The sequence below is a fragment of the Oncorhynchus keta genome, chromosome 8 (genome assembly GCF_023373465.1).
Source record: "Oncorhynchus keta strain PuntledgeMale-10-30-2019 chromosome 8, Oket_V2, whole genome shotgun sequence".
In the NCBI taxonomy this organism is placed as follows: domain Eukaryota; kingdom Metazoa; phylum Chordata; class Actinopteri; order Salmoniformes; family Salmonidae; genus Oncorhynchus; species Oncorhynchus keta.
The window spans coordinates 24,736,762-24,763,052 of NC_068428.1; the positions used below are offsets into that span (position 1 = coordinate 24,736,762).

General features: G+C 44.6%; 1 pseudogene; it reads left to right on the forward strand.

Moving 5' to 3' along the window:
* Nucleotides 1-26,291, forward strand: part of LOC118386619 (syntaxin-binding protein 5-like) — a 146,136-nt pseudogene that overhangs the window by 12,595 nt on the left and 107,250 nt on the right.

Genomic DNA, 26,291 nt, shown 5'->3' on the forward strand with positions numbered 1-26,291 from the left:
ATGTGCATCATGAGCCAAGTCACTGTAGCCTGTAATGTCACTTCCCCTGTAAGAACCATGAGCACGGACTGACTTGGCTTTGCTGTACAGCAGCTGAAGCCTGCCAGCAGACTGCCAGCATCCTACCTACCAACGATTGTACTGTGTTCATTACAAAGTAGAAAAACAAATGTCTCTTATGGAAGATGCCAAAAGTTTGGAGACAACAATATATGGTGAAGTCAAAAATACTGGTTTCCGTCTGTGGCGAAGTTTTCACTATTGTAATGAAAGAGTAGGGAGCAGGTCTCGAACCCTCGGCCTTCGCCCAAGGTCCGGCAAGCTATCGACTGTGCTTGCCGGATGCTCTTGCGGCAGGGTCGATTTCCACGCTTATAAACCCAGGGTCGTTACACTATTATGCTTACTACAAAACAGTAGCCAGCTGACTAATGTTTTGAATACGTTGTAGTAAAAAAAACTGCAAAAACAGATAACATTAGCTAGCTGGATAAGGTTAGCGAGATAGCAAATTAATGTTTGCATGCTAAGTAGCTACACTGACAGCTTTCAATTTGTTGATGTTTCTCCAGTCCACGTGGAAATCACCAGAACATTCTTTCCCACCCCCAATCCGTGAATATTTAAACAACAGTGACCTCTCATTCAGAGAAAAAAAAGAAGAATAAGAGGAAAAATGCCAAAAATGCCAAAAATGAAGCTGGGAAAGTGACTACTGAGACCAGTGACAATCATAACCCAATAGAAAACTCTGAGGTTAATAAGCGACCCCGAAGGCGGTGCAGTTCTCTGCAGAATACAAAAGAAGGCAGCCAAATATCAATGCTGACTTTCATTCAAACAATCCGGAATCAACAAACACCCAAGCGGCCCAGGGTACCAAGCTCCCCATCAGAGTCTGGAGTTAGGTCACTTGCAGAAAAAATGGCTGATAAGGAGGATGTAATTCTGAGAGAAGTGGAGAAAAGGCTCCTTAGTTAGCCACCCAGACCGAAATCATTGATGAATGGTGGAACATGCATGATTGAAATAATCTATATTTGAGTAGTCTATATTATCAGGTTCAGAGAAGGACATCTGTGTAACTCATAACCTCTGTTGCTACCATAAGAGAATGAGCAATCTGCAGATAACTTTTTCAAACCATCCATCAGGCTAAAATGCTCTGGGACCCTCGTTCCAAGCCTAGAGGAATATTGGGAGTTCATTTGAATATTCATAGCATTATTTCTAAGAGTGAACAGGTAGAACATTTATTGAATGAGTCTAATCTTGATTTTTCTGTTTCTCTGAGACATGGCTGAAGAAATGGTCTCCTATTTCAGCCTTTAATGTTGCTGGACAGTCCATATTCAGGAGCAACAGGGGAGACGGCAGTGGGAATGGATTGATTATGTACATGGAAGATAACTATAAATTCAATCGTAACATATGGGAACATGACCTTGAATGTATGGGGCTGAATGTCTTCCTCTCCCCTCTTATGTCTCTCACTACAATTGGATTATATCAACAACCAATATCTGATATCTTGTTTTATGACCATCTAAATGCCATGCTTAAAGAATGACTATAAGAAGGAGATCATCTTCATGGGCGATTTCAATATAAACTGGGAAAACAAAACGTGCAGGAAAAAACTCGAAGACTATTTCAACCTGACTCAAATAATACAAGGTCCAACCAGAGTAACACAGTCATCCCAGACTCAAATTGATCTGGTGTTTACTAACAGACCTGATCGAAAAACTAAGTTCACTAACTTACAAACTGGCGTTTCTCAAATCAAATTGAATTGGTCACATACACGTGTTTAGCAGATGTTATTGCGGGTGTAACAACATGCTTTTGCTTTTAGTTCCGAGAGTGCAGCAATATTGGAAATGTTACTTTGGTGTTTAGAAAGCTCACTAAAAAGAGATTTAAGGACTACACCACTGCAATTGTAGAATAAATGTTTCTCATATTGATGCCACACAGTCTGTTTTCTAAATGACAATTTGTTTTTTAGGGGCACTTGCTCTATAAGCCAACAAGTAGGCTACAACAACCTGCCTAACTGACTGACTCATGCAATACTCCAGCAGCAGCATATTGTGGTAGACCTGTCACGCCCCAATGTGAAGGGTTTTATTACAGAGTAATATAATCACAATTAGCTGCTATGTGGGAGGCACCATAAAAAGAGATCACCGACTGGGCAAAAACTGGTTGAATCAACATTATTTACACTTAATTTCAACCAAAAAATGTAATGTGATGATGTTCAATCAATGTGGAAAACGTATAAAAATGTATTTTTTTCACCCAACTTTTAACCTAAATCCAATGATAAGGTGACAGTTTTGGTTGATTTCACATTGAATTCACGTTTGTTGACAACTCAACCAAATGTAAATCCAAACTAGACGTTGAACTGTTTGTGCCCTGTAGGGGTGTTGCTAATGTACACACAATATCATGGAACCCAACCGTTAGGTGTACACATTAAACATCACAGTTTAATTGTTGTTGTGCTCATGTATTGCTGTTCCTTTGCCTGTAATTTCAAGTGTTTATTCACAGACTTCAAATTGCAGTTTGAGTAAATATATTGATGTTGAATTATGTGGACACAAAACGACTCTATTGAGAGAACTCTTATTCCCACTAACCCTGATTTGTATCTGTTGTTTCCTCATTCCTCATTGCTTTGCTGCCATCTCATTGGACGCCCAGACTGTCCGTCATGGCTTCCCCTATCAGCCGTCGTCCATGGCCCATGACCCAGTCCAGAAGATCCTGGCCATTGGGACCCAGAGTGGGGCCCTCAGACTGTATCCTTTCTGCTCTGTGTGATGCTGTGTTCAACTCCATTGATCTGTTTGTGTTGTGTACACTAGCCACTGGGTTCCTGAGGGGGAGGCCCTGTATGGGGCTGCTCTCAGCCCAGACCAGACCAGCAGCAGGTAGGTGGATGGATGGATGGATAGATAGAAAGACAATGCCCTTGGAAGAGCAGGCTGAGCTCATTGGTGTTTATGTATACTCATTCTATCTATGTCTAATAACACATATTACATTAAAATGGCATGTTACACTGTAAAAGAAAAAAGCAGATCCTTTACTCTTAATCCTTGATATAGAGCTGGCAGCCAGTTTACAGGGACAACAGCTTGCTGTGCTTTATAACACAGAGCAGTGGAATGGCACCCCAGGGAGCCATAGCTACAGAGAGCACCTGCCCGCTATCTCGCCTCTTGCTTGCCTGCGTCAGGCCCCTTTACTGTTCCAGCATGTGTTCTCCCTGAAAGTAGCTCATTAAGGTGTGATTACTGTCTGCCTTTCTGTCCCTCCTTGCTTTCCCCCGTTTCTGTCTCTCCCTGCTGTCTATCTTTTTGTCTCTCCCTGTTGTCTGTCTTTCTGTCTCTCCCTTTTGTCTGTCTTTCTGTCTTTCCCTGCTGTCTGTCTTTTTGTCTCTCCCTGTTGTCTGTCTTTCTGTCTCTCCGTGCTGTCTGTCTTTCTGTCTCTCCCTGTTGTCTGTCTTTCTGTCTCTCCCTGTTGTCTGTCCTTCTGTCTCTCCCTGCTGTCTGTCTTTCTGTCTCTCCATGCTGTCTGTCTTTCTGTCTCTCCCTGTTGTCTGTCTTTCTGTCTCTCCCTGTTGTCTTTCCTTCTGTCTCTCCCTGCTGTCTGTCTTTCTGTCTCTCCCTGTTGTCTGTCCTTCTGTCTCTCCCTGCTGTCTGTCTTTCTGTCTCTCCATGCTGTCTGTCTTTCTGTCTCTCCCTGTTGTCTGTCTTTCTGTCTCTCCCTGTTGTCTTTCCTTCTGTCTCTCCCTGCTGTCTGTCTTTCTGTCTCTCCCTGTTGTCTGTCCTTCTGTCTCTCCCTGCTGTCTGCGTTTCTGTCTCTCCCTGTTGTCTGTCTTTCTGTCTCTCCCTGTTGTCTGTCTTTCTGTCTCTCCCAGCTTTCTTCTACACATGGGCATAATGTCTACTTACATCTGAATGGAAAGGTGAGACTAAAAATTGTCACAGTACTATTGGTGCAGGATGGCAGTGCCCTAAGATACTGATCTAAGGTCAGTTTAGCATACTATTTGCATTGGTATTAGATTTGTGTCAATCAAGATGGAACCACAGAGTGGTTTATATGCTCGCTATGATGGTCAGTTTACACTGAGACAACATGTGGGTTTTTTTACCACTTGAGCTGAAGATAAACCATCAGTGAATGGTTTGGCGATTCGTCCTCCTCACTGACGTTGGTAGCTTTGAATTTGAGAGGAGAGAAGCATCTTAACTTCAGTCATAAATTTGATTGATGTCGATCAGATAGAAATAGGTTTTTATCTCTAGGAGAGGAAGGTGAATGCGGAGTCATGCAACCACCTACGCTGTTCCCTTCTCAGATCAGTGCTCTAGATGATAAATTGGCCTGCTTTTGCCTAATCTGAAGACGAAGATGCCTGATACAGAATACATGCTGTTATTGGTCCTTTTTTGTCCTTTGATGAAGAGGATTTCTGTCCTGTAGCTCTATGTCTGTCCTGTAGCTCTATGTCTGTCCTGTAACTCTGTCTGTCCTGTAGCTCTATGTCTGTCCTGTAGCTCTATGTCTGTCCTGTAACTCTGTCTGTCCTGTAGCTCTATGTCTGTCCTGTAGCTCTATGTCTGTCCTGTAACTCGTTGTCTGTCCTGTAGCTCTATGTCTTTCCTGTAACTCTGTCTGTCCTGTAGCTCTATGTCTGTCCTGTAACTCGTTGTCTGTCCTGTAGCTCTATGTCTTTCCTGTAACTCTGTCTGTCCTGTAGCTCTATGTCTGTCCTGTAACTCTGTCTGTCCTGTAGCTCTATGTCTGTCCTGTAGCTCTATGTCTGTCCTGTAACTCGTTGTCTGTCCTGTAGCTCTATGTCTTTCCTGTAACTCTATGTCTGTCCGGTAGCTCTATGTCTGTCCTGTAGCTCTATGCCTGCCCTGTAGCTCTTTGTCTGTCCTATAGCTCTATGTCTGTCCTGTAGCGCTATGTCTGTCCTGTAACTCTATGTCTGTGGTGTGGCTCTATGCTGTGATTGCCTGCTAGCTTTTTTCAATGTGTCTGTGGCGAGGCTGTTTGCGGTGCTGTCCTGTCCTTTCCTCCCGTGGAGGATTACAGGATATGGCAGATCAAGGGCCTGAGCCTGGCAGCGGGTAGTGCTGAGCGGGCTGGAGGACCAGGGGTAGAGGAGAGGACAGGAAAGGATCCCCAGATCTGCCAGCCTAAGTGAATGCCCTGTGATCCGAAAAACGGTCCTATTTGTGATGCTGGGCAGGGTTAGGAGTGTGTGTTTTCTGTCCCTTTGGTGCTGTCTGACTGAGAGGCTGGGGAAAGATAGGGGGAGAGAGAGACAGAGAGACAGACACTCACATGCACATACACATGTTTGTTGTACTATCCTTGTTGTTACCAAACAATTGATTCCCATTCAAAATCCTATTTTCCCAAACACCTAACTCTAACCGTAAGCCTAAAATAGCCTTTTTCCTGGTGGGGACCGGCGAAATGTCCCCACTTTTCTTTGTTTTACTTTCCTTGTGAGGACTTTTGGTCCGACAGACAGACAGACAGACAGACAGACAGACAGACAGACAGACAGACAGACAGACAGACAGACAGACAGACAGACAGACAGAAAAGGGTTCTGTTTGTCTGTCTTTTGATGTCACACTCCACCTAGCTGCTCAGGTTAGGCCCGTGCAGCTCCTGGGCTCTTGCACCAGAATAGAACTTATATTGATCTGTTTGTTGTATTTTTTTGAATCCCCGAGCCGACTAGCTTAACCCTTATTTCTCCTGTAAGTCACTCTGGATAAGAGAGTCTGCTAAATTATTAAAATAATTAAATGTACTACACACACCATCTCAATTGTTTGGGACCAATCTGCATCATAGGCATATCCCTGCAGCAACATATTGTCTCACAATATGTGGAGAGCAATTGAAAGATGTCCATCTGCACCAGCAGTTTAGCTAAAGTATATTAAATGATCTGCTCATTGGAGTGAGAGAGAAGGGACTGTATTACTAATACAGACTGCAGAATGATCATATTACAGATGGAATGAGAGGTATAGCCCTACCTTGGGAAACCTCTATGAGGGTACTTCCCTCCTTCACGGAACCACTGATCTAACATGACCAGATCGGTGAAATGTTTGCAGTGGTTTCGAGGCTTTCGTCTATCCATCTGGCATACAGCACAAGATCAGTGATGGCTTCCAGAAATGGAGGAAACAAGGAAGGAGGTGTGTGTTTTGGGTGGCCTGTTGGTGTTTCCAGTGGGCAGTGTCCAGGGTTGTCGCTCCGCACATCAACAGATTATCTCATCTGCACACACACACACACACACACACACACACACACACACACACACACACACACACACACACACACACACACACACACACACACACACACACACACACACACACACACACACACACACACACACACAAACACAAAGGATGGGCATAAGGCTAAAATGCAACATTGAAACACAGTGTACACTACATGGCCAAAAGTAGGTAGACACCCCTTCAAATGAGTGGATTTTAAGATTTCAATCACGTCCGTTGCTGACAAGTGTATAAAATCGAGCACACAGCCATGCAATCTCCATAGACAAACATTGGCAGTAGGATGGCCTGACTGAAGAGCTCAGTGACGTTCAACATGGCACAGTCATAGGATGCCACCTTTCCAACAAGTCAACTTGTCAAATTTCTGCCCTGCTAGAGCTGCCCCAGTCAACTATAAGTGCTGTTATTGTGAAGTGGAAGCAACGTCAGCACAAGAACTGTTCGTCGGGAACGTCATGAAATGGTTTCCATGGCCAAGCAGCTGCACACAAGCCAAAGATCAACATGTGCAATGCCAAGCGTTGGCTGGAAGGGTGTAAAGTTCACCGCCAGTGGAAACATTCTCTGGAGTGATGAATCATGCTTCACCATCTGACAGTCCGACGGACGAATCTGAGTTTGGCGGATGCCAGCAGAACACTACCTACCGAGTGCATAGTGTCTGGGGTTGTTATTCATGGTTTGGACTAGGCGCTTTAGTTCCAGTGAAAGGAGATGTTATCAAAACAGCATACAATGACATTCTAAACAATTCTGTGCTTCAAACTTTGTGGCAACAGTTTGGGGAAGGCCCTTGCATGTTTCATCCTCTGTGCACAAAGCGAGGTCCATACAGAAATGGTTTGTCGACATCGGTGTGGAAGAACTTGGCTGGGCTGCACAGAGCCCTGACATCAACCCCATCGAACACCTTTCGGATGAATTGTAACGCTGACTGCAAGCCAGGCCTAATCACCTAACACCAGTGCCAGACCTCACTAATGCTCTTGTGGCTGAATGGAGCCAAGCCCCTGCTGCAATGTTCCAGCATCTTATGGAAAGCCTCCCCAGAAGAGTGGAGATTGTTATAGCAGCAAAGGGGGACCAACTCCATATTAATGCCCATGAATTTGGAATGTGATGTTTGACGAGCAGGTGTCCACATACCTTTGGTCAAGTAGTGTAGCACCTGTATGCATTGTTTACCTGTTGTAGTATTTTGTTGTAGCATGCCACATTAGTTATTGCATTCTAATTCAGAGTTGTACACTACATATTGACAAATGTCTGTTGATTGTTTAATGCATAGTATTAGTATTACAATGTGAATAGTATATCTATGTTGCTTTTCCCTCCTATTCTGTAGAGGTCTGACTCTGAATGTAAAGATCTGTCTCTAGAGATCTGACAGCAGCGATCTGGCTACAGAGGGCTAGCTTCACACAGAGAGAGTAGAGGAGCTAACACTGATGCTGGATAGAGCGAGAGATTTACACAGAGTAGGGCAGCCAGCATCACAGCGCAGAAATGCTGCAATTTCCAGGCCAGAAGCAATTGTGTATATACTTTATTTCTTGATTTATCTATTTGTTGATTTATTAAATTCTTTATATTATTTTTCATCCCTCCCTTCCCTGTCCAGGCGTCTCTCTTCGGGAGCTAACCATTTTAGATGGCACTCCACAGTACAGACCAGGCCTGAGGTTGTGTGTGTGTCAGTACTTACATAATGCGCTGGATCTCAGGGATAGGAAGGCAAGGCTGAATGAGACAGCAACAGTGTCATCAAAGGAGCTGGCTGCTGTGTGTGTGTGTGTGTGTGTGTGTGTGTGTGTGTGTGTGTGTGTGTGTGTGTGTGTGTGTGTGTGTGTGTGTGTGTGTGTGTGTGTGTGTGTGTGTGTGTGTGTGTGTGTGTGTGTGTGTGTGTGTGTGTGTGTTTGATGTGAGCGTGAGTGTGTGTGTGTGTGTGTGTTTGTGTGTGTGTGTGTGTGTGTGTGTGTGTGTGTGTGTGTGTGTGTGAGTGTGTGTGTGTGTGTGTGTGTGATGTGAGTGTGTATGTGTGTTTGTGTGTGCTTGATGTGAGTATGTTTGTGTGTCTCTGTGTCTGCCTGGCTCCAGTATGCACATACAGTACCAGTACACGTACACATCTACTCATTTAAGGGTTTTTCTTTATTTTTACTATTTTCTACATTGTTGAATAATAGTGAAGACATCAAAACTATGAAATAACACATATGGAATCATGTAGTAGCTAAAAAAGTGTTAGCCAAATCAAAATATATTTTAGATTTTAGATTCTTCAAAGTAGACACCCTTTGCCTTGATGACGGCTTTGCACGCTCTTGGCATTTTCTCTATCAGCTTCACCTGGAATGCTTTCCAACAGTCTTGAAGGAGTTCCCACATATGCTGAGCACTTGTTGGCGGCCTTTCCTTCACTCTGCGGTCCAACTCATCCCAAACCATCTGAATTGGGTTGAGTTTGGGTGATTGTGGGGACCAGGTCATCTGATGCAGCACTCTCCTTCTTGGTCAAATAGCCCTTACACAGCCTGGAAGTGTATTGAGTCATTGTCCTGTTGAATAACAAATTACAGTCCCACTAAGCGCAAACCAGATGGGATGGCGTATTGCTGTAGAATGCTGTAGTAGCCATAATGGTTAAGTGTGCCTTGAATTCTAAATAAATCACAGACAGTGTCACCAGCAAAGCATCCCCACACAATCACACCTCCTCCTCCATGCTTCACGGTGGTAACCGCACATGCAGAGATCATCTGTTCACCTATTCTGCATCTCACAAAGACACAGCGGTTGGAACCAAAAATCTCTAATTTAGACTCATCAGACCAAAGGACAGATTTCCACCGGTCTAATGTCCATTGCTCGTGTTTCTTGGCCCAAGCAAGTCTCTTCTTCTTATTGGTGTCCTTTAGTAATGGTTTCTTTGCAACAATTTGACCATGATTCATGCATTCTCCTCTGTGTGCAAAACTGTCATCAAGGCAAAGGCTGGCTGCTTTGAAGAATCTCAAATATAAAATATATTTTGATTTGTTTGCTTTGTTTTTTTTGGTTACTACATGATTCCATATGTATTATTTCAGATTTTTTGATGTCTTCACTATTATTCTTCAATGTAGAAAATAGTAAAACAATTAAGAAAAACCCTGGAATAAGTAGGTGTGTCCAAACCTTTGACTGGTACTGTATATTACATTGATTTATTAGACTTTTTTTGTAGATGTTCCAAATGAGTCCATCAGTGGCTTGTACAGTATGTGTGGAGGCCTGGAGACGCTAAACATGTTTCTGTTAATTAACGGTCAATTACCGTGAGACCAGCAGTCTTTTACATGACAATAACCGGCTGACAACATGTAATGACTGCCCTATGTGGAGAAACGCTTAACTCCCTCGTTCCTTCTAGCGTCGGTAGCAACATTAGCGGCAGCATCCGGTTGGGCTGGTCAAGTCCCTGAGGAAGGATGCTATGGAAAGGCTACAGGCACAGCAGGAACTCAGTGGGGATTAGGATCAGATCCTAACCTCTACTCCCTCCCACAACCTGGACAGGAGGGATTGGGGACGATGGGAAAATGAAATAACCTTCACTTTGGAGCTACTGTCTTGTGAGAGCTTGGAAGGATGGGTGTGTTTGTGTATGTGCGCGCATCCGTGCACGTGTGTGTGCGACTGGTGTGTGTGTGCGCAGGCATGTTTGCCTGCATGTGTGTGTGTATGTGTATGCTGGTGGATGACTTGTTTCAGCCAGATGGCAGGTCTAGCTGATTAACAGTGTATCTAACAGGAAGAACCCACAGGACAGATGGGGTCATAGGGGAGCATTAAAATAATATCTCAGTCTTATCCTCCCCCATAAAAAAATTCACTTGCGCTTGTCTTTTCCTACTACCGCTGACTTTGTTGACCATTTCTTTATTGAGGAAAAATCTACTTACTTCGACTTGTAATATGTGATTGTCTCACATAGCTGTCTTAAGATGATTGCACTAACTGCAAATTGCTCTGGATAAGATTTTCTGCTAATTTTCTGAAATGGCAAAACGAGTAGAGGAGACATGGCGTGTAGATGTCAACTGTCATATCAACTTTACTTCACCAGGCCTAGCTATACAGTATCTGTGTCATGTAGTCAGTGCAACAGTCATGTTGTATAGGGTGGTGTAGGATTCAGAGTACAATCAATGCCATTGTACTGAAGGGCTGTGGAGCCTGACTCAAGCAAATTATTATTCAATTCTTAACATCTATAAATGCTGCGGAACCCTTTTGTATCCTCACTAGATTACACTTGACAGTGAACATTGTCACCATCCCTGTCCAGCTGGACAGCGTGTATTTCAGTGCTTTTCGACCCAAAGTCTCTTAGCCATGACAAGCTCTCTACAGGATGGTTTTTAAGCAATAAAACTAGGTTGTCATAGAAATCCCCGGTAGGTGACGTCTTTTAGAGATCCTATTAAATAAAGTACTGTACAATTACCTCTTCCTATAATTCTACTGGCTTCTGCAGCCTCCCAGACAGACATCCCTTATCTCTCTGCTGCTGTGCCCCTGTCCAGCCTTGAATGATGACCGTGTGTGTGTGTGTGTGTGTGTGTGTGTGTGTGTGTGTGTGTGTGTGTGTGTGTGTGTGTGTGTGTGTGTGTGTGTGTGTGTGTGTGTGTGTGTGTGTGTGTGTGTGTGTGTGTGTGTGTGTGTGTGTGTGTCATTCTACTCAGGAGGAAGGACATGTGTGATTCACTGGATCGCTAATGGAAAAGTTTTAGCGAGAGATTCAATATTGTCTTGGCTCAGAAAATGCTGCCCCCCGTCCCCCTCCTCCTCCTCCTCGTCCCCGACCCGCTTTCTGTAATTTACCCTCCCAGTGAGTCACCGCAATAAAAAAGGCCAAGTGGTCTCTCTATTAAATCCAAAACCAATGTGATTGGATGATAACAAGTCTCTATGACCCGAGGCCTAACAGCCAGACAAGGAATAAAGGAATATCCACTGAACAAAAATATAAACGCAACATGAAACAATTTAAAAGATTTGACTGATTTAAAGTTCATGTAAAGAAATCTGTCAACTGAAATAAATTCTATATAGGCTATAATCTATGGATTTCACATGACTGGGAATACAGACATGCATCTATTGGTCACAGATAACTTTTAAAAAACCGTACGGGTGTGGATCAGAAAACTTGTCAGTACCTGGTGTGACCACCATTTGCCTCATGCAGAGCGACACATCTCCTTCGCATAGAGTTGATCAGGCTGTTGATTGTGGCCTGTGGAATGTTGCTGGGAACTGGAACACATTGTCGTGCATGTCTATCCCAAACATGCTCAATGGGTGACATGTCTGGTGAGTATGCAGGCCATGGAAGACCTGGGACTTTTTCAGCTTCCAGAAATGGTGTACAGATCCTTGCAGACATGGGGCCGTGCATTATCATGCTGAAACATGAGGTGATGGCGGCGGATGAATGGCACGACAATGTGCCTCAGGAGCTCGTCACAGTATCTCTGTGCATTCAACTTGCCATCTATAAAATGTGTTCGTTGTCCGTAGCATATATTCCCATACAATAACCCCACCGCCACCATGGGGCACTCTGTTCACAACATTGACATCAGCAAACTGCACGCCGACATGACGGCCATCTGCCCTGTACAGTGTAAACTGGGATTCATCAGTGAAGAGCACACTTCTCCAGCATGCCAGGGGCCACTGAAGTCGGTTACAACGCCGAACTGCAGTCAGGTCAAGACCCTGGTGAGGACGTCGAACACGCAGATAAGCTTCCCTGAGACGCTTTCTTCAGTTGTGCAAACCCACAGTTTCATCAGCTGTCCGGGGGCTGGTCTCAGACGATCCCGCAGGTGAAGAAGCCGGATGTGGAGGTCCTGGGCTGGCGTGGTTAAATGTGATCTGCGGTTGTGAGGTCGGTTGGATGTACTGACAAATTCTTTAAAAGGATGTTGGAGGCGTCTTATGGTCGAACAATTAACATAAAATGTTCTGGCAACAGCTCTGGTGGACATTCCTGCAGTCAGCATGCCAATTTCACACTTCTTCAAAACTTGAGACATCTGTGGGATTGTATTGTGTGACAAAACTGCACATTTTAGAGTGGTTTTGTATTGTCCCCAGCACAAGGTGCACCTGTGTAATGATCATGCTGTTTAATCAGCTTCTTGATAGGCCACATCTGTCAGGAGGATGGATTATCTTGGCAAAGGAGAAATTCTGACTAACAGGGATGTAAACAAATGTGTTCACATAATTTGAGATACATAAGCTTTTTGTGCATATGGAACATTTCTGGGATCATTTATTTCAGCTCATGGAACATGGGACCAACACTTTGCATGTTGCGTTTATCATTTTTTTCTGTGTAATAGAAATGGTGGCTACTGTGAAACCCTGAAGTGATATGATGAGTCTGTGGTCCATTTCATCTCAATTCCAGGTTTGGAATTGTATCGCACTCTCAATGAGAAATTCCATGTCTGATTTATGTAACAGAAGTTGAAATGAAGTTGAAGTTGAAGTTGACCCCCCTTTGCCTGTTAATGATATTTGCTTACCCTCTGTTAAATCAGTCTGTTTCTCTATCTCGCTCTCTTCTCTCCCTCTGCCTCCTCTTCGCTTTTCCGCCCTCCCTCCCTCCCTCCACTCTTTGTTGAACACCACTCTCCTCCCCCTGCCACTGCAGATGGTAGTGTGTGTGTTGTGTGTGTTGGCCAGGTGAGGTAGAAAACAAGCTGTGCTGTGTCCCAGTGCAGACCAGGCTACCTGGTGCCTGAGATGTCACCTTCCTGTGCACTAATTACAGTCAACAGACGGCAGCACACGCTCGACTGGCTCCTCACTGTAAATACAGGCCTCATGTGGACACAGAGAAGGGAGAACTACAGGTACACACACACACACACACACACACACACACACACACACACACACACACACACACACACACACACACACACACACACACACACACACACACACACACACACACACACACACACACACACACACACAGGTAGAACAAATGGTCAATGGATGCCCCCATGGAGAGTGGGCACAGATCAGAGAATCTCTTTCTCTCCCTTCAATTACCCCCAGCCTCCATGGTGGAGGGGAATAGCTAATGACAGAGAGAGGGAGGGGATGGAGTGTCATTATGATAGGCTAATATGAGCTTGATGAGTGAAAGGCAGAGCCGTGTGTGTACTGCCCCCCTTCTCCTCTTCCTTGTTTTTGTAATGGTTCCCTCCTTTCTTGAAAAAAGTATGAATGGATTGTGCTCATTGAAAACAATACACTTTTTTCTTTGTTAGGGGCAATGTTGTGGCGGCAGGGTATCCTAGTGGTTAGAGCGCTGGACTAGTAACCGAAAGGTTGCAAGATCAAATCCCCAAGCTGACAAGGTAAAAAAAACGTCATTCTGCCCCTGAACCCACTGTTCCTAGGCTGTCATTGAAAATAAGACTTTGTTTGTAACTGACTTTCCTAGGTAAATAAAGGTAGAAAAATGTTCTACATACCAAGATTTTTTCCTAGAAAACGGTGTTTACTTGACTCATATATTGCAAAACCCCATTTCAGTTCTTGGAATTCATGTTAAAGATTATGAATCATAATGCCATAGTTTTGTTATATAAATGCCACATGGTATCACATGTCATATCCTAATAGCATAGTCTTAACATTTACAAGTGAAAATTAGAGTGGCAGTTAGAAGCTGGGAACGGTTTTTAAATGCTAGTAGTAGACATCTGCATATGGGATCGTGGGATGCAGGTTGTGGTTGGCTCCAGTGATGTAGTGGAGGGTAAACCCATGCAAATACAGTTTACCCCGCTTTTTTCATTTCATAAATAGGGTTAATACGCACCTGTTATAGTATATTATCATTTTTAGCATTAGCATTTATGCTACTGGCCTCCTGTCATTTTGGAAATGTTAGTATGCTAGCATTTACCCATCATGTATTTACCTCTATATCCTTGGCTGTCTCCCTTTCTCAGAGTGACGTGATTATATGATAAGGCACTGACACGCGGCTCTGTCTGAAATGCTAGTACAACAGTCATGTACAGTTTGAGAGTGATGTGATGACATGGGCCCTGACTCCCTGACCCTGTCAGTGGTTCCTGTGAGGGGATTTTGTTCCCTCACCTAATGCAGTGCCCTTCATCTGACCTCTGCCTCTCTACGGACCTTAAGTGCTAACTGCATCTCTCTCTCTCTCTCTCTCTCTCTCTCTCTCTCTCTCTCTCTCTCTCTCTCTCTCTCTCTCTCTCTCTCTCTCTCTCTCTCTCTCTCTCTCTCTCTCTCACTTCCACTCCCTCTGTCTTTCTTCTAACTTTTCCACTACCTTTACCTCTCACTGCCCTTTCACTCTTCCTCTTCCACTCTTTTCAACATTCTTGCCTTCTCTCTTTATTTTTGAATCTCTTATTTTTTTGTATCATTCTGTCATTCTCTCTGAAGTGCTGTGTAAACAGGTCAAGAGGCTTAAAGGCCAGAGGCGTTGCATGTGGAAATGTGTGTGCATGTGTGGAGTGGTTTGTAGTTTGCAAGCGTTATGCCTGCTCCCAGTCCACACCCATGCTAGCTACTGTGCTGTTCCTGGGAAGCCAGTAGTCAGTCAGTCAGTCAGTCAGTCAGTCAGTCAGTCAGTGTGCCTACCTACTGCTTACAGTAGAGTAGCAGTGTAACGGACTAACGCCTAGATACATCACCAGCACATCACATAGCACATCCCCACTCTAACCTCCCCTGCTGTGGTGTCTTCTTGAAGTACCCGCCCCCAGGACACTCAGCTGCTATGGAAAACTACTGACATATAGAGGCTATGACAACGAGATACTGCCGGACGTGTAACCTGGTTTACTTTATTGTAAGGACGTTTGGAAGAAAAGCCATGGAAGTAAACTGTTCAGACTAGACTTTATACTGTAAATAGTGTCCATTTGATGGACTTTCTAGTGTTGATATAACAGTATTGCTGGGTACCTAACTGTACAGAAATACTACAATGTCGTGGTTAACGGCAATTTATTGGTTCTTTGTAGTAACCTTACCAATATGGCCATCAAGCTGTCATTCAACAGTAATAGACATCTTTTTCAGTGGTCTTGGCTGTTTCTGTTGATGGAAACTGACATGATCTTAGACCTGTCATTAAACATAGACAGGCTTTAGGGCTGTGTGTTGCCTCCCACTAGGCACCCACTGGTTGTATCAACATTGTTTCCACGTCATTTCAGTGTGTTCTGTGATGTAGTCCAGAGACACCTGAAGGACGTAGGATGTGTATATTAATGTCTGGGATGTGACCTCGGTAACACCCTTCTACTCTGTCTGCAGGGATGACACACACACACATTTTTCTTTCTTTCCTTCTCAATTCGCTCTCCCCTGCTCTTCTTTCACTCAATCTCTTTAACTCTCTCCTTATCCTTTTCTCTCTGTCAGTCTCACTATCTCTCTCCTCTCTTTCTTTCTCCTGTCTCTCCCCTGTCTCTCTGAGTTATCTCTCTATCCCTTTTCTCTATTCCCTTAGTAATGATGAATCATCTGCATTACTCTGACTGTACACCTAACTCCATTTGATCACAGCCCAGCCCCAGGATCTGCCAATCACACCGGCCCATACTCGACTGACGGCCTGTGTTTCCATAGTGCCTGTCTCCGTGACAAACTGTGTGGTGGCAATACAAAAGAGGTTTGGGTTTCGCTCCATTGAAAAACATCCCCTCAGTGTCGTTAGCGTCACGATTCAAAGAACATCGACATCTCAAGAAACCATTCTCTCCATCTTTCCCTCATAGCTAACTTCCACACCGTCAAGCTTGCTAATGTGCCTTGGAAAACTTCCAGATGTGATACACCCTCTTGATTTGGTCTCATGAAACAACATTTGAAATAGTGTTTTTTACATTGGATAAAAGCAGAGACACAGACCGACAGAATGGTATATCAAACACTGCATTTGAGGAACAATGGGAAAGTAATTTTGCTTTGAATATTGATTAACTTGTAATCTGACTTTTGAGAAAATGGCCTTTGAATGTTTTGGTACCCACCCATTCAGCGTCGTTCACACCCTTTTAAGCTTTAGAACCACCCATCTCTTTAAGGCTTGATCGGAGCATTTTGTCCTAGCAACAATAGTCAAGCACCCAATCCAGCTGGCAAACTTTGTCTAGCTTGCTACCTACTTCCAGACACAAATGAGAGAACAGCTCCCAGCTCATAATTTAACTCGCCCGAGCAGAGCTGGTTAGGCTGTTTTTATGTTATCCAGAGCATTGGTGACTGTAACTGTGCTGCTGGCAACAATTAATGTTTTTTTGCCAACGTTTACTGACATCGGCCATATTCAACGGTGTTAAGCATTCATAAATTAATCAGTTATTCTGTGCTCTGGCACACTCAGACGAGAGTGCTCTGAAATTGGAGTAGATCCCCAGAACAAATTTACCAGCTACATCTATCAACAGTTGTTGCAGTGACATTCTATTGAAATGGATACTTGCATAGTGGAGTCTTTTGTTAAGACATGTAGCTACCTAGCTAGATAAACAATGAACTATAATCCCAACTCATGACGTTACTACCCTGCTGACGTTACTACCCTGCTGAAGGATGCTGACTTTTTCTGTGGCTAAACCAACTAGGCTCGGAATTTAACAACTGTATTTGTATTTACAGATGTCATACAAGTCTGTTATTAACTCTTAGAACCACCCATCCCGGATCCGGGAGAATTGTCATCAACAACGCTGAATAGCACAGCGCCACAGTCAAATAATATTTCTAGGAAATATTCATATTCATGAAATCACAAGTGCAATATAGGAAAACACAGCTTAGCCTTTTGTTAATCCACCTGTCGTCTCAGATTTTGAAATTATGCTTTACAGCGAAAGCAATACAAGCGTTTGTGTAAGTTTATCGATTGCTCGACAAAACAATAAGTACACCTAGCATCAGGTACCTTGGTCACGAAAATCAGAAAAGCAATCAAATGAATCGTTTCCCTTTGATGATCTTCGGATGTTTTCACTCACGAGACTCCCAGTTAGACAACAAATGTTCCTTTTGTTCCATAAAGATAGTTTTTATATCCAAATACCTCCATTAGTTTGGTGCGTTATGCCCAGGAATCCACCGGAAAGAGCGGTCACGACCACGCAGACAAAAATTCCAAATTATATCCATAATGTCAACAGAAACATGGCAAACATTTTTTATAATCAATCCTCAAGGTGTTTTTCAAATATCTATTCGATAATATATCAACCGGGACAGTTGGCTTTTCACTAGGACCGGGAGTAATGATTTTGCGCACAAATCACTCTCAGAGCCCCCACCTGTCCACTTACGCAATGTGGTCGTTCACGCTCATTCTTCAAAATAAAAGCCTGAAACTATGTCTAAAGGCTGTTGACACCTTAGGGAAGCCATAGAAAAAGGAATCTGGTTGATATCCCTTTCAATGGGCAATAGGGATGCATAGGAACACAGGGGTTTCAAAATAAGAGTCACTTCCTGATTGGATTTTTCTCAGGCTTTCGCCTGCAATATCAGTTCTGTTATACTCACATACACTATTTTTACAGTTTTGGAAACTTTAGAGTGTTTTCTATCCTAATCTGTCAATTATATGCATATTCTAGCATCTGGTCCTGAGAAATAGGCCGTTTACTTACTTTTATTTTTCCAAACATAAAAATTAGTTAGTTGATAGTTCACATGTTCCAGATGGCATTTCTGCCTAAAAACGCTTAATGATAAAATAAAATAAAAACTTTTTTTTTTTTGCAAATGTATATTAAAAAAGTATTCAGACACTTTGTTATGAGGCTAGAAATTGATCTCAGGTGCATCCTGTTTCCATTGAGAATCCTTGAAATGTTTCTACAACTTGATTGGAGTCCACCTGTGGGAAATCCAATTGATTGAAGATGATTTGGAAAGGCAACTGTCTATATAAGGTCTCACAATTGACTGTGCATGTCAGAGAAAAAAAACAAGCCATGAGGTCAAAGGAATTGTCTGTAGTGCTCCAAGACAGGATTGTGTCAAGACACAGATCTGGGGAAGGGTACCAAAAACTGTCTGCAACATTGAAGGTACCCAAGAAAACAGTGGCCTCCATAATTCTTAAATGGAAGAAGTTTGGAACCACCAAGTCTCTTCCTAGAGCTGGCTGCCCAGCCAAATTGAGCAATCGGGGGAGAAGGGCCTTGGTCAGGGCGGTCACCAAAAACCCGATAGTCATTCTGACAGAGCTCCAGAGTTCCTTTGTGGAGACAGGAGAACCTTCCAGAAGGACAATCATCTATGCAGCCCTCCACCACTCAGGTCTTTCTGGTAGAGTGGCCAGGTGGAAGCCACTCCTCAGTAAAAGGCACATGACAGCCCCCTTGGAAGCTTGGTGGTGCTGTGGGGGTGTTTTTCGTTTTTCAGTGGCAGGGACTGGGAGACTAGTTAGGATTGAGGGAAAGATGAACAGAGCAAAGTACAGAGAGAGATCCTTGATGAATACCTGCACCAGGGTGCTCAGGACCTCAGACTGGGGCAACGGTTCACCTTCCAACAGGATAATGACCCTAAGCACACAGCCAAGACAACGCAGGAGTGGCTTCAGGACAAGTCTCTGAATGTCATTGAGTGGTCCAGCCAGAGCCCGCTCTTGAACCCAATCAAACATCTCTTGAGAGACCTGAAAATAGCTGTACAGTGACACTCCTCATCCAACCTGACAGAGCTTGAGAGGATCTGCAGAGAAGAATGGGAGAAACTCCCCAAATACAGGTGTGCCAAGCTTGTAGCGTCATACCCAAGAAGACTCAAGGCTGTAATCGCTACCAAAAGTGCTTCAACAAAGTACTGAGTAAAGGGTCTGAATACTTATGTAAATGTGATATTTCAGTTTTTTCTTTGTCATTATGGGGTATTGTGTGTAGATTGATAAGGGGGAAAAACAATTTTAATACATTTTAGAATAAGGCTGTAATGTAACAAGCTGTGTAAAAAGTCAATGGGTCTGAACACTTTCCGATTGCACTGTATGTGGTGAATTATCCAAGGTTAAATCTAGGAGAACAACAGGGAGCTGCATGGTGTTGAGGACTATTATACAGTGGTGGAAAAAGTACCCAATTGTCATACTCAAGTAAAAGTTAAAGTCACGCAGTAAAATACTACTTGAATAAATGTCTAAATGTATATAATTGTAAATATATTGAAGTATTAACAGTAAATGTAATTGCTAAAATATACTTAGGAATCAAAAGTAAAAGTGGGCGACACAACAGTGGTAGGCTTGATTACCAACAACGACGAGACGGCCTACAGAGAGGAGGTGAGGGCCCTCGGAGTGTGGTGTCAGGAAAATAACCTCACACTCAACGTCAACAAAACTAAGGAGATGATTGTGGACTTCAGGAAACAGCAGAGGGAACACCCCCCTATCCACATCGATGGAACAGTAGTGGAGAGGGTAGCAAGTTTGAAGTTCCTCGGCATACACATCACAGACAAACTGAATAGGTCCACTCACACTGACAGCGTCGTGAAGAAGGCGCAGCAGCGCCTCTTCAACCTCAGGAGGCTGAAGAAATTCGGCTTGTCACCAAAAGCACTCACAAACTTCTACAGATGCACAATCGAGAGCATCCTGGCGGGCTGTATCACCGCCTGGTACGGCAACTGCTCCGCCCTCAACCGTAAGGCTCTCCAGAGGGTAGTGAGGTCTGCACAACGCATCACCGGGGCAAACTACCTGCCCTCCAGGACACCTACACCACCCGATGTTACAGGAAGGCCATAAAGATCATCAAGGACATCAACCACCCGAGCCACTGCCTGTTCACCCCGCTATCATCCAGAAGGCGAGGTCAGTACAGGTGCATCAAAGCTGGGACCGAGAGACTGAAAAACAGCTTCTATCTCAAGGCCATCAGACTGTTAAACAGCCACCACTAACATTGAGTGGCTGCTGCCAACACACTGTCATTGACACTGACCCAACTCCAGCCACTTTAATAATGGGAATTGATGGGAAATTATGTAAATATATCACGAGCCACTTTAAACAATGCTACCTTATATAATGTTACTTACCCTACATTATTCATCTCATATGCATACGTATATACTGCACTCTATATCATCGACTGCATCCTTATGTAATACATGTATCACTAGCCACTTTAACTATGCCACTTTGTTTACTTTGTCTACATACTCATCTCATATGTATATACTGTACTCGATACCATCTACTGTATGCTGCCCTGTACCATCACTCATTCATATATCCTTATGTACATATTCATTATCCCCTTACACTGTGTATAAGACAGTAGTTTTGGAATTGTTAGTTAGATTACTTGTTGGTTATCACTGCATTGTCGGAACTAGAAGCACAAGCATTTCGCTACACTCGCATTAACATCTGCTAACCATGTGTATGTGACAAATAACATTTGATTTGATTTGATTTGGAAGTAAAAGTATAAATCATTTCAAATTCCTTATTTTAAGCAAACCAGACGGTACCATTTTCTTGTTTTTTAAGTTTACGGATAGCAGGGCTCCAACACTCAGAGATGATTTACAAACAAGAAATGTGTTTAGTGAGTCCGCCAGATCAGAGGCAGTAGAGATGACCAGGGATGTTCTCTTGATATGTGCGTGAATTGGACCATTTTCCTGTCTTGCTAAGCCTTCTAAATGTAACAAGTACTTTTGGCTGTCAGGGAAAATATATGGAGTAAAAGTACATTATTTTCTTTAGGAATGTAGTGAAGTAAATGTAGTCAAACAATATAAATAGTAAATTACAGATACCCCCAAAAAACTACTGTAGTACTTTCAAGTATTTTAACTTAAATACTCTACACCACTGTTATTATTTAGCCAGCAGCATACCAACCTGCACCCCACTGCTAGTTTGCATCTGAAGTTAAGCAAGGTTGGTCCTGGTCAGTCCTTGGATGGGAGATCAGATGCTGCTGGAAGAGTTGTTGGAGTGTCAGTAGGAGGTGCCCTTTCCTTTGGTCTAAACAATATATATACCCATGTCCCAGGGCAGTGATTGGGTGTGCTGTCTTTTGGATGGGATGTAAAACGGATGTCCTGACTCTCTATGGTCACTAAAGATCCCATGGAGTAGGGGTGTTGACTCCGGTGTCCTGGCTAAATTCTCAATCTGGCCCTCATACTGTCACCTAATCATTCCCAGCTTGTAATTGGCTCCTCCCTCCCTCTCCCCTGTAACTATTCCCCAGGTTGTTGCTGTAACTGAGAATGTGTTCTCAGTGTGCGTGTGTGCGTGTGTGTGTGCGCGCGTGTGCGCAATGTGTTTGTGTGCGCGTGCGCGTATGTGTGTGTGTGTGTGTGTGTGTGTGTGTGTGTGTGTGTGTGTGTGTGTGTGTGTGTGTGTGTGTGTGTGTGTGTGTGTGTGTGTGTGTGTGTGTGTGTGTGTGTGTGTGTGTGTGTGTGTGTGTGTGTGTGTGTGCACATGCACGTTAGCAGTGTGAATGGCCACAGACAGGGCTATAAATTAAACATTTTCATTGGTAGCACTGGTGCTCACAACTTAAAAATGTTAGAGGCACCACATGAAATTTAGGACTACCAGAAAATCAGATTTTTAAGTGGAGATCCATTCTATATTGGGCCTATATGAATTACATCTACTTTTGAAGCACACGTTATGTAACATTTATATGTAATATGTAACATTTACATTTTTTGATTGAACTGGGCAAGTTAGTTAAGAACAAAATCTTATTTACAATGAAAGCCTAGGAACAGTGGGTTAACTGCCTTGTTTAGGGGCAGAACGACAGATGTTTACCTTGTCAGCTTGGGGATCCGTTCTAGCAGCCTTTCAGTTACTAGCCCAACGCTCTAACTACTAGGCTACCTGCCGCCCTATTGTAACGACATTCGTTTATTATAAAGGCTAAAATGTTTATACAAATACCTGTCATTGAAATTACAAAGTCATTTGTGGAATATTTGGTTTCTACATTGTGTATAAATCACTATTTTCCTATTGAGATGCGTTACACTGAAAATTGTACACTGTTTCTTTAAAAACATCCGGATTGTGAATAGGACATCCAAGAGATCTGTCATTCATTTATTGCTATGATCATTGATCTTCTGAAGATTAAGCTATCCCTTTTCCTATCTTTCTATGCCCCCAAATATTGGGGTATACTGGTAAAGTTAGCTAGGTAGCCAATGAGGTAACATGACTGAACAAAGTGTAAACAAATGGTTAACGATGCGCAATTAGTGTTAGAAAGGCCCACGACATGGTTTATGACTGTAAATTGCAGTCCTGGTGATCCGCTATAGGAAGATGAAAATGTTGCTCTGGTAATATGCGTCAGATCTCTTGATCTGGTCCTGCTAGAAGCAGAACTAGCAGTAATGGTGCAACCATGACGCTATGGAATCTGCACTCGCTTTTTTCTCTTGGGCACTTGGAAACAACAGTACATCGAAGCATTATCATTACAACAATTATTTTCTGGGAGATTTTTTTCATAGTCTCAGAGTGCTCCTAAAATAAAACTCCTGTTCACATAGCAAAAATATTTAATTGCATATATGACCAAAGTAGTTGCACTTTAGAGCCTTGGCCACAGGGATGTTTGTGCTTTTCCGTCTAGAATGATGTTGTGATGTCAAATGTAGGAATGGGGAGAGGCAAAGGGGCTGAGACGGACAACTGAAGGCTGGAGGGAGTACATGAAGTGGGAGAGAGGGAGGACATCAAGCAAAAAATGTACTGTATCTAGAAGCAGGGGGTGGTGGATCATTGCGTCTGTTTGTCTTAGTATCATCCTCTGACTGGGAATCAGGAAAAACATCAGGAGAGAAACACACTGTTCTAAAACACAACTACTGCAATCCGACAGTCAGGCAGACAGAGAGAGAGAGAGAGAGAGAGAATAGTCCCAACATTCCAGAACAGAACAGCATAGCCAGTGACATTCTATCGTTCTTAATTTCTATGAACACAGCTAGCTACCATAAATATTTTATAGCAGTAGAATAAAACCGTAGTACTCACATCATTCAGGGACAGTGAGAGAACAGAGGCCAGGCAAAGCCCCGTCGACAGTCTACACTATACTAGAATCAACAGTGTGCTTGATCTTTGTCTTGATTGTGGGAGAGCAGCTATTTTGTACATCTGTGATTATAGGACCCATAACATGGTCCATGGCTGTCCATGGCTGTGTACTCCCCATCCTACCCCTACAGCCTGGCTGTGTACTCCCCATCCTACCCCTACAGCCTGGCTGTGTACTCCCCATCCTACCACTACAGCCTGGCTGTGTATCCCCATCCTACCCCTACAGCCTGGCTGTGTATCCCCATCCTACACCTACAGCCTGGCTGTGTATCCCCATCCTACCCCTACAGCCTGGCTGTGTATCCCCATCCTACCACTACAGCCTGGCTGTGTATCCCCATCCTACCCCTACAGCCTGGCTGTGTACTCCCCATCCTACCCCTACAGCCTGGCTGTGTATCCCCATCCTACCCCTACAGCCTGGCTGTGTATCCCCATCCTACCCCTACAGCCTGGCTGTGTATCCCCATCCTACACCTACAGCCTGGCTGTGTATCCCCATCCTACACCTACAGCCTGGCTGTGTATCCCCATCCTACACCTACAGCCTGGCTGTGTATCCCCATCCTACACCTACAGCCTGGCTGTGTATCCCCATCCTACACCTACAGCCTGGCTGTGTATCCCCATCCTACACCTACAGCCTGGCTGTGTATCCCCATCCTACCCCTACAGCCTGGCTGTGTATCCCCATCCTACCACTACAGCCTGGCTATGTATCCCCATCCTACACCTACAGCCTGGCTGTATCCCCATCCTACACCTACAGCCTGGCTGTGTACTCCCCATCCTACACCTACAGCCTGGCTGTGTATCCCCATCCTACACCTACAGCCTGGCTGTGTATCCCCATCCTACACCTACAGCCTGGCTGTGTATCCCCATCCTACACCTACAGCCTGGCTGTGTATCCCCATCCTACCCCTAAAGCCTGGCTGTGTATCCCCATCCTACCCCTACAGCCTGGCTGTGTATCCCCATCCTACCCCTACAGCCTGGCTGTGTATCCCCATCCTACCCCTACAGCCTGGCTGTGTATCCCCATCCTACCACTACAGCCTGGCTATGTATCCCCATCCTACACCTACAGCCTGGCTGTGTATCCCCATCCTACCACTACAGCCTGGCTATGTATCCCCATCCTACACCTACAGCCTGGCTGTGTATCCCCATCCTACCCCTACAGCCTGGCTATGTATCCCCATCCTACCCCTACAGCCTGGCTGTGTATCCCCATCCTACACCTACAGCCTGGCTATGTATCCCCATCCTACACCTACAGCCTGGCTATGTATCCCCATCCTACACCTACAGCCTGGCTATGTATCCCCATCCTACACCTACAGCCTGGCTATGTATCCCCATCCTACACCTACAGCCTGGCTATGTATCCCCATCCTACACCTACAGCCTGGCTATGTATCCCCATCCTACACCTACAGCCTGGCTGTGTATCCCCATCCTACACCTACAGCCTGGCTATGTATCCCCATCCTACACCTACAGCCTGGATCCCCATCCTACACCTACAGCCTGGCTGTGTATCCCCATCCTACACCTACAGCCTGGCTGTGTATCCCCATCCTACCCCTACAGCCTGGCTATGTATCCCCATCCTACACCTACAGCCTGGCTGTGTATCCCCATCCTACACCTACAGCCTGGCTGTGTATCCCCATCCTACCCCTACAGCCTGGCTGTGTATCCCCATCCTACACCTACAGCCTGGCTGTGTATCCCCATCCTACACCTACAGCCTGGCTGTGTATCCCCATCCTACACCTACAGCCTGGCTGTGTATCCCCATCCTACACCTACAGCCTGGCTGTGTACTCCCCATCCTACACCTACAGCCTGGCTGTGTATCCCCATCCTACACCTACAGCCTGGCTGTGTATCCCCATCCTACACCTACAGCCTGGCTGTGTATCCCCATCCTACACCTACAGCCTGGCTGTGTATCCCCATCCTACACCTACAGCCTGGCTGTGTATCCCCATCCTACCACTACAGCCTGGCTATGTATCCCCATCCTACACCTACAGCCTGGCTATGTATCCCCATCCTACACCTACAGCCTGGCTGTGTATCCTACACCTACAGCCTGGCTGTCCTACACCTACAGCCTGGCTGTGTATCCCCATCCTACACCTACAGCCTGGCTGTGTATCCCCATCCTACACCTACAGCCTGGCTGTGTATCCCCATCCTACACCTACAGCCTGGCTGTGTATCCCCATTCTACCCCTAAAGCCTGGCTGTGTATCCCCATCCTACACCTACAGCCTGGCTGTGTATCCCCATCCTACCCCTACAGCCTGGCTGTGTATCCCCATCCTACCCCTACAGCCTGGCTGTGTATCCCCATCCTACCACTACAGCTTGGCTATGTATCCCCATCCTACACCTACAGCCTGGCTGTGTATCCCCATCCTACCACTACAGCCTGGCTATGTATCCCCATCCTACACCTACAGCCTGGCTGTGTATCCCCATCCTACACCTACAGCCTGGCTGTGTATCCCCATCCTACCACTACAGCCTGGCTATGTATCCCCATCCTACACCTACAGCCTGGCTATGTATCCCCATCCTACACCTCAGCCTGGCTATGTATCCCCATCCTACACCTACAGCCTGGCTATGTATCCCCATCCTACACCTACAGCCTGGCTATGTATCCCCATCCTACACCTACAGCCTGGCTATGTATCCCCATCCTACACCTACAGCCTGGCTAT